Source organism: Hyperolius riggenbachi, chromosome 5 (genome assembly GCF_040937935.1).
Source record: "Hyperolius riggenbachi isolate aHypRig1 chromosome 5, aHypRig1.pri, whole genome shotgun sequence".
NCBI lineage: Eukaryota > Metazoa > Chordata > Amphibia > Anura > Hyperoliidae > Hyperolius > Hyperolius riggenbachi.
This window is the reverse complement of record NC_090650.1, coordinates 242,572,674-242,588,286: the sequence shown is the minus strand read 5'-3', so window position 1 is coordinate 242,588,286 and position 15,613 is coordinate 242,572,674.

Genomic DNA, 15,613 nt, shown 5'->3' with positions numbered 1-15,613 from the left:
GGCAGCTGCGGTTTGGGCAGGGGCAGCAAGGGCAGCAAGGGCATCAGCAAGAGAGGAGGTCGTGGCAGTCGCGCCACGACCACCATGTGCAGTTCTGTGTCTGCACCAGTGGCTATTCCGCCATTAGCCACTGGCCGTGGACGCCTTGGCCGCCCAACAGCTGGGAGTCACGCTGCAGAGATGCAGCAGCGTGTGGCGCAGATGTTCCTCCCACCGCCAGGTCGTAGCCATCCTATTGAGGAGAAGGACGCAGACTCTGTGGTGGAACTGATGGTGGATGAGCAGGCCACCATTAGCTCTGGAACCGAGTCCTCCACCCCCGCCACCACTCCTGTTCGCAAGAGCAGCAGCAGCCGCATAGCACTGCCTGGGGAGGAGGAGGAGTGCAGTTCTCCAGCCCCAGCGGGCAACACCGGCACCCTGTCACTCAGCACCTTCTTTACCCCAAACACGGTGAGGGTATTGAGTGCTGTTGCGGCAGAATTTGAGGAGGAGGAAATGCTGATGGGCACTTTGGGGGATGATGCTTTGGACAGTCAGACAGTGGTGAGTGTCCATCAGCCAATGCATGCAGAAGGAGAGTTTGTGGGGTCATCCCAGCAGGACATGTTTGCGGAGGGGGAGGATGATGATGACAGGGTGAAGGACAGAGACTGGGTGGCAGATCCTGGGGATGTCATCAGCTCTGAGGAGGAGGAGGAGGATGCGTCTGTGGGCCTTGCTAGAAGGATCAGCATCGCAGACATAGGCAGGATCAGAAGTGGGCGTGGTATGCAGGCCACACAGCGTGCTGATCCGGAGAGTTCTGCTAGTGCCACCAGCCGCACCAAGAACCCCCCCCCCCCAACCACCACTGGTAGACCAGCAGCAGCAGCACCTTCAAACCGAAGTGGAAACTTCACCTCCCGAATTTGGATTTTTTTCACCCTGCCATATGTGGATTGCAAGTATGCCACCTGCAACCAGTGCCGCCAGCTGCTCAGCAGAGGGAAGGAGCCCTCTGCGTACGGCACCACCTCTCTTGTGAACCATCTGGCAGGTAAACACTTTCATGAGCATGAGGAGTTCATGAAGTTGAAGGAAACTGGCAGTGGCAGACCCGCCACCACTGCAAAGCCGTCGGCAGCAGCCACCCGCCCTCCTCCACCTCCTCCAGCAGCACCAGCAAGAGTGTGTCAGAAACGCACTGCTCCTCCTCCCTCTGCAACTCCTGCCACCGACACTGAGGCCTGTTCTGGCAGCCAGTCCTCAGTGGCCTCCTCTGCTCCCTCCAGTGACTCCCATGCCAGCAAAAGGCGTCGCCAGACCCTGCTCAGCGACACCTTCCAGGGGGTGGTCAGGGTTCTGCCTCCCAGCAGCCGTTGCGTGCATCAGCTGAACAGCTTGCTGGCACGGGCAATGTGCTCCCAACTCCTGCCTTATTCCCTTGTGCAGGAGGGGAGCGACATGCGTGTGCTCCTGATGTGTGCAGCCCCCGATTGGCCAATCCCCAGCCAACATTTTTTTGCACGCACGGCCATCCCTGCACTTCACCGCTCTGTGACGGCCAATGTCGGGAGAGGGCTGGATCACGTGGTGGGTCAACAGGTCCACGTCACCATGGACTCGTGGAGCAGCCGGTTTGGGACAGGCCGCTATCTGTCCTTCACCGCGCATTGGGTCAGCTTGGTGGAAGAGGGTGAGGAGGGGGGAGCAGCATTGGGCACTGTCAGAGCAGCAGCAGCAGCAACAACGCAGTGGGTGGTGCCTCCATGCAGGGTCAGCGGAATTGCAGCAGGTTCCTCTGATCCGCTTCCATCCTCCGGCACACCAGCCCAAACCCCCCGCCTCAGCAGCAGCGTGAAGCCCCGCCACTGCCAAGCGCTGCTGGAATTGGTCAGTCTGGGGAAGACCAAACTGACGGCAAACCATTTCCTAGCCAAACTCCGAGAGCAGGAGAGGAATTGGCTGACCCCCAGAGGCCTCAGAGTCAGAGAGGTGGTGTCCGACAATGGGGCAAACCTGATTGCTGCAATCAGCAGGGGAGACCTGACCCACATCCCCTGCCTGGCGCACGTCCTGAACATGGTAGTCCAAAAGTTCCTGCGCACCTACCAGGGGATGGACTGACTCCTTGAGGCGGCAAGGAAGGTTGTGCGTAATTTCCGGCACTCGGCTGCAGCCGTAGCGAGCCTGGAAGAGGTGCAGAAGGAGCTGTCCTGCCACAGCACCGGCTCATGAAAACTCCACCCTGGCGATGTTGGAGCGTCTGGTTGAACAGAGGCAGGCTGTCAGCAAGTACGTTGCACGAGCAACAGTTGCCGCCGTCACTGCAACTGGGCGTGCCGCCACCAACCTCCCGTCCATCATCTCCACGGAGAACTGGGGGCACATGCAGCAGGTGTGCTCAGTGCTGGCACCCTTCCTGCAGGCCACCAACATGGTAAGCAGGGACCATGCAATGGTGTGTGAGTGGGTCCCCATGGTAGTTGTGCTGGACAGGGCCCTGTATGCACTGCTGGAAGAGGGAGCGGCAGCCTTGGACCAGCAGGAGCTGCAGGCAGATTCACAGGCCACCTCTGAGGTGGAGGGCTTGGAGTTGATGGAGGTCCCTGACCTTGCTGCTGATGAGGGGGAGCAGCAGCGCGCAGCTGGACTGGTGCGAGGGTGGAGAGAGGATGAGGTGGAGGAGGCAGAGGATGAGGAGGACAGCACTTTCGGCTCTGGGACTGCCGATGATGTGCCAGCAGACGTGGCCAGACTCTTCCCAATGGCAGCACACATGCTGAGGTGCCTGCGCAAGGACCCAAGGGTCATCCAGATGAAGCAGAGGGAGGACATCTGGATCTGCATGATGCTGGACCCACGTCTGAAGGGGAAGCTCAGCCAGTTCCTGCCTGCAGGAGGAGACCGTGCGCAACAAATGAGGGATTTGCAGCTGTCCCTTGTTGAGCGCTTGGAGGAAGCCTTCCCTTAGCCATCCACCCCCACTTTCCAGCCAGCACAGAGGCAGAAGCAGGTGCCTGCATCCGCCAGCAGCAAGCGTACGTGCACCACAGACCTGCTGTCTCTGTCCAACGAGCTCTACATGAGTGTAGAGCTGTCAGGGACTATAGAGGAGGTGCCTGCAGCAGCATCCTTCTCCAGTCACAGACAGCGCTTGACCCGCATGGTGGCTGACTACATGGGGTCCTTCAGTGGGCTTGACAGCGTTACCCCTGTTGATCCCATGGATTATTGGGTCAAGCACCTCCTGCCCCCCTTCCAGCGTACTGTCAGAGCGTTGCTTCAGTGCAGCCAGTGGAGTCGTCACTGAGAAGAGATCTCGTCTGTCTCACAAGTCTGTGGACAGACTGACGTTTCTCAAAATAAACCAGGCTTGGGTGGAAGGCGAATTCCTGGCCCCTGTTGTCGGCGAGAGGGGGACATGAAGTGGAACACAGCCACACACACATTACACCTGCTGCTGCTGCTGTATTTCTTCCTGTTGTCTGTGTCTTCACTGCCAGGGAACACATTAAAAGGTGCTGCTGCCCATGTGCCACCAGCTATTTACGCTCAAAAATAGCTGCATTATTTTGAAAAAAAAAATTAAATTATTTTAGAGGTGTCCGGGTTGAAAACTGTGCTGTCCCAATTGTGTATTGGACACAATGTGGGCTTCACGACCGCTGTCTGGATCCTCATGGTGTTTATTTACGGCCCTGGTACCACCGCTAGTACCCAGGGCCCATTATGTCTCGCTGCCTGCCCTCCTGCCTGCTGCCTGATGCCAGTCTGCCACACACTCATCCTCCTCATGCTGCCTGCTGTTGTATTTCCTCCTGCTGTCTGTATGTTTCCACTGCCAGAGAACACATTACAAGGTGCTGCTGCCCATGCGCCACCAGCTATTTACGCTCACAAATAGCTGCATTATTTTGAAAAAAAAAAATTATTTTAGAGGTGTCCGGGTTGAAAACTGTGCTGTCCCAATTGTGTATTGGACACAATGTGGGCTTCACGACCGCTGTCTGGAACCTCATATTGTTCATTTACGGCCCTAGTACCACCGCTAGGAACCAGGGCCTATTATGTCAGTCACATCACACTGCCTGACACACACTACTCCTCCTCCTGTAGCTGCATTGAGCTTCTGCTGTCTGTGTGCTGCTACCACTGCCAGGGAGAACAGAAGAAGAACTATTTTCTGCTGCCACCTACTCTCCTACCAGCTATTACCACACTACAATAGCTGCAACTACTTCCTCCTCCTGCTGATGTCTGTGTTTTACCACCGCCAGGGTACACAGAAAAAGGCGCTGTGGCTTGCAATGTGCCACTAGTACCTATTATGCCATCAACACAAATATAACTATGGTGTTATTAAAATAAAATATTTCCACAAATGAAGTAAAAAAATATTGCAAAAGAAAGGAAAACCAAGACACATAATACAGTATAATGATAGAGAAGAAGAGGAAGAAAAGGAAGAAGAAGAAATAAGAAGAAGATATAGAAGAAGAAGATATAGAAGAGGAAGATATAGAAGAAGTAGATGAAGAAGATATAGAAGAAGAAGAAGAAGAAGAAGAAGAAGAAGAAGAAGAAGAAGAAGAAGAAGAAGAAGAAGAAGAAGAAGAAGAAGAAGAAGAAGAAGAAGAAGAAGAAGAAGAAGAAGGAGAAGGAGAAGGAGAAGGAGAAGGAGAAGGAGAAGGAGAAGGAGAAGGAGAAGGAGAAGGAGAAGGAGAAGGAGAAGGAGAAGGAGAAGAAGAAGAAGAAGAAGAAGAAGAAGAAGAAGAAGAAGAAGAAGAAGATATAGAAAAAGAAGAAGATATAGAAGAAGAAGAAGAAGAAGAAGATATAGAAGAAGAAGAAGAAGAAGATATAGAAGAAGAAGAAGCAGAAGACGAAGAAGAAGAAGATATAGAAGAAGATATAGAAGAAGAAGAAAAAGAAGACGAAGAAGAAGAAGATATAGAAGAAGAAGATACAGAAGAAGAAGAAGATATAGAAGAAGAAGAAGATATAGAAGAAGAAGAAGAAGATATAGAAGAAGAAAAAGATAAACGAAGAAGATACAAGAAGTAGAAGATGAAGAAGATTCGAGTAGAAGAAAATATAGAAGAAGAAGAAAAAGAAGAAGATATAGAAGAAGAAGAAGAAGATATAGAAGAAGAAGATGAAGACGACGTAAATGAAGACTTACAACTTACAACCATTTTGGACACACCTTCTCATGAAAAAACTTTTCATGAAGTTAATTTACTTTTTTTGATACCTTTTTTATAACTACTACATCACCACATAATCACTTGATGTTTTTCTTCAAAAAAAGGTGGTTTCATGCATCATTGACCTCCAATACAAGTTTTGAAAGCTATTTAAGGCCAGCTCGAATATTTTACTCGAATACAGACTCGGATAGTGACGTCGGATATCCGAGTTCGAAACTCGAATAGGATAATGAGGTATCCGATCAACACTGCTCAGAAGTAAAGCTGCAGTGCTATCTAACATACGGTATGTTTTTGTTGCATTTCAAGGAATGGAATAGCACCATTTCCCACTTTTTTTTAAGAATGTGACATTACAAGCCCCTTAAAGCGGAATATAACCCTGCATTTCAACTTTGCTCTAAAATATTATTTACAGCATATTATATGCAAAAAGCATTTTTTTTTACTAGACCAGCATTGGAAGGGTTAAACACAGAGGTATGCAGAAGTTCAGATAGATACATTCTATTTAGTTACATGTATCTATTGATAAACAGTTACACACTCTTTGGCTGTCGTCCAAGCTCCTTCTCAATGAGAGAGATGAGTCACATTCAAGACTTAGATACATTATGTAAACAAAATGTATCTATTTCAGCTTCGGATGCGTCTGCAGAAATCTAAAGGAACTTTAAAGCCCTGTGTAACCCTTCTAATGCTGGTCTGGTAAAAAAAAAAATGCTGGTTGCATATAATATACTGTAAATAATGTTTTAGAGCAAAGTTGAAATGCAGGGTTATATTCCGCTTTAATTAATCTTTGTGTAAACCCCTCAGTATTTCTGTTTGTATACTGTATGTTCTCACAAATGTTTATGCTATGCAAAAAGGACATCTTTTTGGTAATGTTTGGCAATCATAATATATATATATATATATATATATATATATATATATATATATATATATATATATATATATATATATATATACATAGATATATATATATATATATATACATATATAAAAACTAAAAAACAAATATATATATATGTATATATACATATACATATAAATATATATATATATAAATTTTAGTTATATATATGTATATATATATATATATATATATTTATATATATATATATATATAAACTAAAAACATTTGTAACACTCTAGTAGGTGACAATGAGTTTTTACAGAAGGACAAAAAAATGTGTAGGTGTAATTGTTTGGGGCCATGTTCTACTGAAACCTTAGTAGAGTAGGTATATTTTTAGTCATTTGTCTTCATTCCAGGAAAATAGTGATGGGGCCTGATTCACAAAGCGGTGATAACTCAGTTATCACGCCTAAAAGACTTTAGGCGTGATAACCTTTGCACCGCTGAGTTAGCACCACTTTGTGCTCTTTATCGTGCTCAAAGTCCCGCGCGCAAAGGTTTGCGCGTGCAATCGTGCAATTCCGAGTGCAGCGCCCATAGGGTTTAATGGGCGCATCGCGCGCATTGCACCATGTGCCACGCGATTGCGTGCGCAAAACTTTGCGCACAGGAATTTCGCGCGAGTTTCATTTTATAATGGGCTTTTTTACAGGCGTGCAAACACTTTGCACCGCTTTGTGAATCAGGTCCATGGTGTTCAAATCTGGGATATTGAATTCTGAACAGGGAGTTCACTTACTTGGGTTGCAAGGCACACTTCATGTTACATCAATGCTTCCTCCATTTCAAGCCAAAAGAAGGAAGCCTTGGAATCACATGATGTGCAGTGGGAATCTCAAGTAAGTGAATTCTCCATGTCCCTGTTCACTTCTTTAGGTGCTGAAGTGTGGTGTTAAGGAGCATTGGGATTTCTGAATAAACTAAAAACACTTTTTTCAGCCATGTGGTCATAACTATTTTTATGTATTATGCCAAAACAATCTTATATATAAACACACTTTTGTTTATGCATTATGTATGATAGTACTGTGCTAATTTAAATGCTGATCATAACATAAAAAAATTGAAGTTATGACTTCCAAGATAGTAGACAAACATTCTACTGCTTGCCAACACAGTTCGTCAGATGAAAGTAAACTAGCTGTGTAGTGTAGAAAAATAAGAAAAACACAAGAGAGGAATTCAAATTATCTCCATGGATACATTTTAGATAATATTTATTTGGCAGTGTTATAAATATCTTTCTTTTTAATATTAGTTTACAGAGCAATAACCATAATTATGGCATACTAATTAAAATATTACTTTATTTCTTTAAAGTTGATTGTAGGAGAATGCCTAATTTTAGATCTGTTTGCTATTAATTTACAAAGAAAGTTGGTAATCTGTCAAAGTATAATTATTGCTTAGCTAATTTTTTGTAATTTAAATATGGACCAGTTTGCCCAAGTGTGAAAACAGCTATAATGAAACATAACAAAGTCACAAAACTGGTTTCCCTGTGCTTATGCAAGACGGCTCACTAATTTTTAATTTTATGAACTTTGTTAAAAATCATAATTAAAAAGCAATATTTCAATATGACATATAATTTCATAGCTGGGCAATAACAGCCAAAAGCACGAACATGGTTTTCTGAAACATATAGAAAATATAAACAGATGAGATTTATTGTAGCAAAGACATCTGGGAACAACACTGAACCCAGTTCTTTTTGACCTTGTATAAATCAATTCTTTGCTGTCTTATTTACCCCTGGGTGCATTGAAATAATAATGCAATACACTAATTAAACTGAATGAAACACTAGTCAGTGCAATGATAGACTTCATTAATATTTGCAAAAGCTCAAATTTATAAGATGCTGGTGTAGAAAAATTGTGTAAAAAATACGAATATATATACATATATACCGGGGGATGAGCAGCATAAACCAAATTATATGCAATACTATGCAAAGCATGCACGCAGCACTGGAGATCCCCAGTCTCCATTAGAAATATATAAATACAGAGGGGCTGCAGCACACAACAGGAAAACAGTGGCAGGTGCTCTTGGTTATGCTATAATGTGCTTAAGCTCACTAACTGCACCAAAGTGTCCCTAATCTGGTGAGTCCTTTTCTAACCATGCAAAAATGCTAGTTTTTATTGGTGTTCTAGTGGGAACCATTGCAATAGCCCAAGAGTCAACTTAATGTAAAAAAGGAAATTAAAGGGACTCCGATCTCTAAAAAAAAACGAAATTGCTACTCACCTGGGGCTTTCTGCAGTCCAGTGTAGGTTGGGAGGTCTGACTGTAGTGTCCTGGCTCTTCTCCTAGGCCCCGCTCAGAAATAGCTGCCCAGCGGCTCCCGACGACACTGGGCCCGAGTGTCGGGCTCCTTCTTCCTCATACATTACGACTGTCATCACCACGCTGGCTGCCTTGCGTCATCACAGCGGCCGGCGTGACAGTACTGCGCACGTGCGCTTTAATAGGCGGCCAGCGTGGTGAAGGCAGCCTTGACGTATGAGGCAAGTAGCAATTTCGTTTTTAATTAGAGTTCGGAGTTCCTTTAAAAACACCTCACCTTCTTATTAGCTACTGACTGAACTCCGCTCCGCTCATTTATATGCTTAACTATGCTAGAGGTGGGCGTGGTTATGCACGCTCACAGGGGAAAATAGGAGATCCCCAGTCCTCATAAGAAATATATAAGTACAGAGGGGCTGCAGCACACAACAGGAAACCAGTATACACAATATATATGTATGTATGTATATATATATATATATATATATATATATATATATATATATATATATATATATATATATGCACTTTTAGGGGTAATTATCTTTTTACAAAGATACACTGCACTTAAAGAGACACTGAAGCGAAAAAAAATATGATATAGTGAATTGGTTGTGTACTATGAATAATTACTAGAAGATTAGCAGCAAAGAAAATATTCTCATACTTTTATTTTCAAGTATATAGTGTTTTTTCTAACATTGCATCATTCTATAATCTGTGCAGATTACACAACACTCAGCATTCAAAATGTGTCTTTCAGAGCAGTCTGTGAAGCAATGAACTCTCCTCTAGCAGAGGAAAAGTAAATAGTCCAGGAACAGTTGAGATAATAAAAGTCAGATAACAGCCCTCTCCACGACTAACTTAGTCAGAGAGCTTAATGGCTTGTTTGCATAGAGATAACAACTGGAGTTTCTCAACTCTTCCTGTACTGGAAACAATTACACTGATGTATCTGATCTTAATGTTTTATTTCTTAGCTGTGCTACACATACAAATCATAATATCATCATTTTTTTTTCGCTTCAGTGTCTCTTTAAATAAAATGTTAAAACTGCATCAATAATTCTTTGAAAAAAAATGTTTTGATTTTAATACCATTTAAAATTGCATTTAGTCTACAGCTTCCAAAATGTTCAAGTAATGCTAAACAATTTCAACAAAGCGTTCCTGAAACTATGGTATTAGTTTACAGTTTGGTGTACAGAACTCAGTCTCCAGAATTCTTATCTCTTATGAATTACTAGTCTACGCATTTCCTGTGAATTTGGAGGAGATCCTTCTCGCTTGCAGACCATCTATGGATTACATAGACATTTGCCCAATGTTAGGCATACTAATGTCCCTGTGATAATTATATTGACCCATTTGTTGCTTTATGGGCCTCTTCCAAAAAATATCTAAGAAAAAATCAACACCCAAAAACCTGTTAAGATTTTTAAGGAATCACAATTCATTGAGTCCAAATTTAAATGACATTTACACTGTATTCATTCTATAGCCTCTGAAGTGTTAAAGAGAAACTCTGACCAAGAATTGAACTTTATCCCAATGAGTAGCTGATACCCCCTTTTACATGAGAAATCTATTCATTTTCACAAACAGACCATCAGGGGGCGCTGTATGACTGATATTGTGGTAAAACCCCTCCCACAAGAAGCTCTGAGTACTGAGGTACTTCTGCCAGTTTCCTGTCTGTGAACCTTGTTGCATTGTGGGAAATAGCTGTTTACAGCTGTTTCCAACTGCCAAAAAAAGTATGCAGCAGCTACATCATCTGCCAACAGTAAAAATGTCACCATGTGATAAATGTCAGAATGTGAATCAGGGATTTAAAAGATTTTACAATGGGCAAACACTGACTAAATCATTTATACATAATTATATGAAAAAAGTAGATCTTTGTTCCCCACCCTCATTGCAATGCATGACAAATCTTTCTCTCTCTAAAGCATGGTATATCCCCCTCAAAAGCAATGGAAGGATGTAATCTAAAATGATTAAAGCGGACCCAAACCAAACATTTTTTTAAATCAAAATATTTAGTTGCACCACTCTGACACATACAAAGATAAATAAACACTCCTTCAAGCCTATGAGCATTTCAGTGCATGGTTTTCACCCTCCTCTTTGCATAACTAGGGTTATACAGGTGGCAGCCATTATCAATTCCTCCTTTGCTGGACACCATCTACTCCACCAGTTTGCCGGATTTTTTCCCGACAATATGAATGGAAGGGAGGGGTTTTCTTCTATAAATGTAAAATATTGTATATTTGTCATCATGCAGCTGAAAAAAGGCTGCTATGTATTATTATAATTTAGAAAATAGATTTTATTTCTGAAATCTTGTATTTTTAATTTGGCTCCACTTTAATTTCTTATGACAGCCTACTTTAGAAAGAATCACCATTGAGAAATAATGCAACTTTATTTTAGAAAAAAAATGCTGAGTAAAAAATGCTTAGTTGCCGTAAGTAGTGATGATCGTAATCAACAAATTACAATTTTACAACATTTTGTGTAATTTTTTGCAATTACGCTTATACGTAATTATGATTTGCAAATGCAATTGATTTTGTGTAGTGATTCGTAATTGTGCATAAAATTTCACGAAATTTCGAGAAATTTCTTGCCATTTTTAGCAATGAATAGCAAAGCCCCCATACATGCTATTGACACCAAAATTGCTTCACATGTTAAGGAGAATGGTGGGTACAAGTCAAAAAAAGAATTTTGCAAAAAGACTTTATAGTTTTTGAGACAATCGATTTTAAAAATGCAAGTAAAAAATAGTTTTTAAACTTAGAAAACCATTTTTCTTTGCATTTTCAAAATTGAGTTTCTCAAAAACTACAAGGTCTTACGATGCGTAATTGTGAATTTTGATGCGAAGTTTTGCATATGCAAAATTTTGGCACACCACCGTAAGTGTCATGCACATGTACAGTTCTGTCTTTCAAGAACTGTGCATGCACAGGATGCTTACGGCAATGGACACATGAATGAGCCAGGCGCACCTAACGGAGCCACCAGTGGGACCACAGAGTGGACCCAGAGGAAACAGAGGGACCTTGTGGGCTACAGGAACTGGAAGAAGCCCTAGGTAAGTTCGGATTTCCATTTCATTTCTATGATCGTGTTACTGTCGGCAGAACGTCCGAGGGTGTGACAGACCTGTTGTTTGCTGAAGTATGGCGTGTGTACGCGCCTTAATTGTTACTGAGCCCCAAACAGCATCAGCCATGTCACTTTGTGTCATATCAGATAGCCAGACAGACTGCAGTTAAAAAAAAAGGAGCAAAGTTCATTTACACAGCGTACCACAAATTTTCACTATCAGTGATTATTATTGATTGTTGATTACTAGCATATGTTGAACAGCTTACTGCGTTCTCTGTTACTTTGTGCCATAATAGCCATTTTCCAGTAAATAAAAAAATCAAAGTTAATTTACATACATACCACAACTTTTCACTCTCACTGATTGTCACTGATTGCTGATTACTAGCATACGTTACACGGCTTACTACGCTGTATGTTACTTTGTGCTTTGTTTTGTTTGTGTTTGTTAACCCTTTCGCATTCCACGGTTTTTACAACTTAAAGTTCCTGACATTTTTGACACTTTATCTGTGTCATTTTGATACAGCAGTAACTTTTTAATTATCTGTGCCATTTTAGTGATACATATCTTGTTTTTTTCAGTACAATCTATGCTTTTTTTGGGTAATATTTTTCTCCCAAAACGATTATGTTTTAAAGTCCATTTATGGGGAAAGATTAGGCTTAATTGCAGAAAACAAAACTTTTTTTTCATGTTTCCCCCTCCCTAATTTTCACATCACACATTTCACAGTTATAAAACATTTACAAATAAATTATTTGTCCCTTCCTGATTAAAATGATACCCCATGTGCCACATTTTACTTCTAGCTGAGCATGTGGCAGACTATTATCCCCAGTCTGCACATCTGTGGTGATCAAATGTGTTCGCTAGGGCCACAGATCAGGGGGCATAGAGCTGTACAGATGCATTACTAAGCAATGGCAGAGCATACATCTGTAGAGCATTGGGGCCTGAAACTTTTGCCCTAGCGATTGCATCCGATCGCTACTGGCGGCAGTTATTAAATGTTTATAAACAAGCATAGGTATTGCAGGGGTTATTAATTGAATAATGGGCTAATTGTGGGATAAAAATTAATGGGGAATTAAAAAATATACTTTTTATTTTATTAGGCCCATGTCACTTTCAATTTTTTTTAACTTTTACAATTTTTTTTCTAACTAGAGATAAAATGAAGTAGAAAAAGAATGCCTATACGGTCCTAAAAAAGGAGGGGACCGAGACTGAATTAAGCAATCAACAAATTATAAGGAGTGCAATAAAAGTTGTAAAAAAGAAATTAGGCTGGAAAAGATTGAAGCTGAAAATCAAATCGCTAGGGATATCAAATCTAACCCAAAGAAGTTTTACAAGTACATCAACTCTAAAAAAAAGAAAGGTTGACTCTATTGGACTCCTAAATGATGAGGGTTGGAACTCAATGGTGGATGACCAAGGTAAGGCAGGATTATTAAATGCTTTCTTTGCTTTTGTCTTCACAAGGGAAACATCACTGTTGCAAATTACAGATGTAGAAGAGTCTCAATCTTCCTAATATTAAATACTTAATGCAGGAAGAAGTAAAGGCAAGACTAAATAAATTAAAAATAGACAAGGCTCCTGGCCAGGAAGGCATGCATCCTCGGGTCCTAAGGGAATTAAGTTCAGTTATAGATAAACCCCTTTATCTTATCTTTTGTGACTCTCTTTCAACTGGCAGAGTCCCAGTAGATTGGTGTACAGCCCACCTTTTCCCCTTATTTAAGAAGGGCAAAAAATCAGATCCAGGAAATTATAGACCAGTAAGCTTAACATCCGTTAAATGCAAACTATGTGAGGGGTTACTAATAGATACTATACACGACTTCATAGTAGAAAATAATATTATTTCTCAGCATCAGCATGGGTTTACTAAAGACAGGTCCTGTTTGACTAACATGCTCAGCTTTTATGAGGTAGTGAATGCTAGTGTGGATATTGGGAATGCTGTAGATGTGATATACTTGGACTTTGGTAAGGCCTTCGACACTGTTCCCCACAAACGTCTGGTGCAAAAGTTGAGGATGCAAGGACTGGGTAAGAGTCTGTGTGCAGGGATAGGGAACTGGTTAATGGACAGAACAGAAAGAGTTGTGGTCAATGGATCATACTCAAAATGGGTGACTGTTAGCAGTGGGATCCCACAGGAGTCTGGGTCCAGTCAGTGCTCTTCAATGTATTTATTAACGACCTAGTAGATGCAGTAGAAAGCAATGTTGCTATTTTTGCAGATGATACAAAATTCTGCAGAATCATCAACTCTCAGGAAGATAGTGACATATTGCAACAGGATCTGGATAGGATGTCTATATGGGCACATAAATGGCAGATGAAATTCAATGTTGAAAAATGTAAAGTCATGCATTTTGGTCATACTAATGGTCTAGCACCATACAAAATAAATGGGATACAGTTGGGGACATCAAACTTGGAGAAGGACTTAGGAGTACTCATCCACAACAAGTTAAATAATCGTATTAAATGCCAAGCCGCTGCAGATAAATCTAATAAAATTTTGGGATGCATTAAAAGGGAAATAAAAACTTGAGATGCTAGCATAATATTGCCCCTGTTTAACTCTCTAGTAAGGCCACATCTGGAATATGGAATTCAGTTCTGGGCACCACATTACAGGAAAGATATTGCAGTTTTAGAGCAGGTGCAGAGACGAGCAACAAAATTGATGCGTGGGATGGAAGGTCTCACTTACCAAGAAAGGTTAGATAAACTGGGTTTATTTAGTCTAGAGAAAAGACGCCTTAGAGGGGATCTAATTAACATGTATGAATACATCTGAGGGCGATATAAAAGCTTGGCGGTGAGCTTTTTGTCCCTAGGCCTTCTCAAAGGACTAGAGGACATGATCTGCGCATGGAAGAAAAATGTTTAGCCATTTATTTAGGAAAGGGTTCTTTACAGTAAGAGTGATTAAGATGTGGAATGCATTGCCACAGGAAGTAGTTATGGCAAATTCTATACCTGCATTTAAAGGGGGCTTAGATGCTTTCCTTGCATTGAAAGACATGCATGGCTACAATTACTAGGTAATGCCCAGTGATGTTGATTCAGGGATTTTATCTGATTGCCATCTGGAGTCGGGAAGGAATTTTCTCCCTTTTGAGGCTAATTGGACCATGCCTTGTAAGGGTTTTTCACCTTCCTCTGTATCAACAAGAATATTTGAGGGAGCAGGCTGGTGTTGTACTTTGTCCTCTGGTTGAACTCGATGGACGTATGTTTTTTTTTTTCAACCCAAATAACTATGTATCTATGTAACTTTATTGAATGATTGTTGCTTGCTAACAGCAACAATCATTCACAGGACCATTCACATGACTGTGCAGCCATTTAATGGTAAAAAAAAAATTAAAGGTTCATTTACACAGCGTACTGCATATTTTTGCTTTTACTGATTGTCACTGATTGCTGATTACTAGCATATGTTGCACAGCTTACTGCACTGTGCATTATTTTGTGTTATAACAGCCATTTTGCAGTAACAAAAAAGTCAAAGTTTTAAAAGTTCATTTACACAGCGTACCACAAATTTTCACTCTGACTGATTGTTACTGATTGTACAATAAGGATATAAAGGGGAAGGACAAAAAATGTGCAAATGGTCCAAAAGTGGTGTGTTGTCAATTTATTAGTGCTATCATATAAAAAAAACCATATACACCAGACAAGAAACCTTATAAAATTGTTGACAGATGTGTTTAGGTGGTGTTTGAATGGTGAGTTGCGTGGGCCGGCTCATTGTTTTTAAGGATTGACAGATCTGCCAACTATTTTATAAGGTTTCTTGTCTGATGTTAAGGTTCTTTGATATGATAGCGTTAATAAATTGACCACACAGCACTTTTTGGACCATTTGCAAATTTTTTGCCCTTCCCCTTTATATCCTTATTGTACATATTGAATTCAGTGCAGTCCAAACACCATGGTACATACAGTGAGTTGCTGGGGTTAATAGATACATTGGAAATCGTTCCCTTTTTTAATTTGTCCCTATTTTTGAAAGATTGTTACTGATTGTTACTGATACGT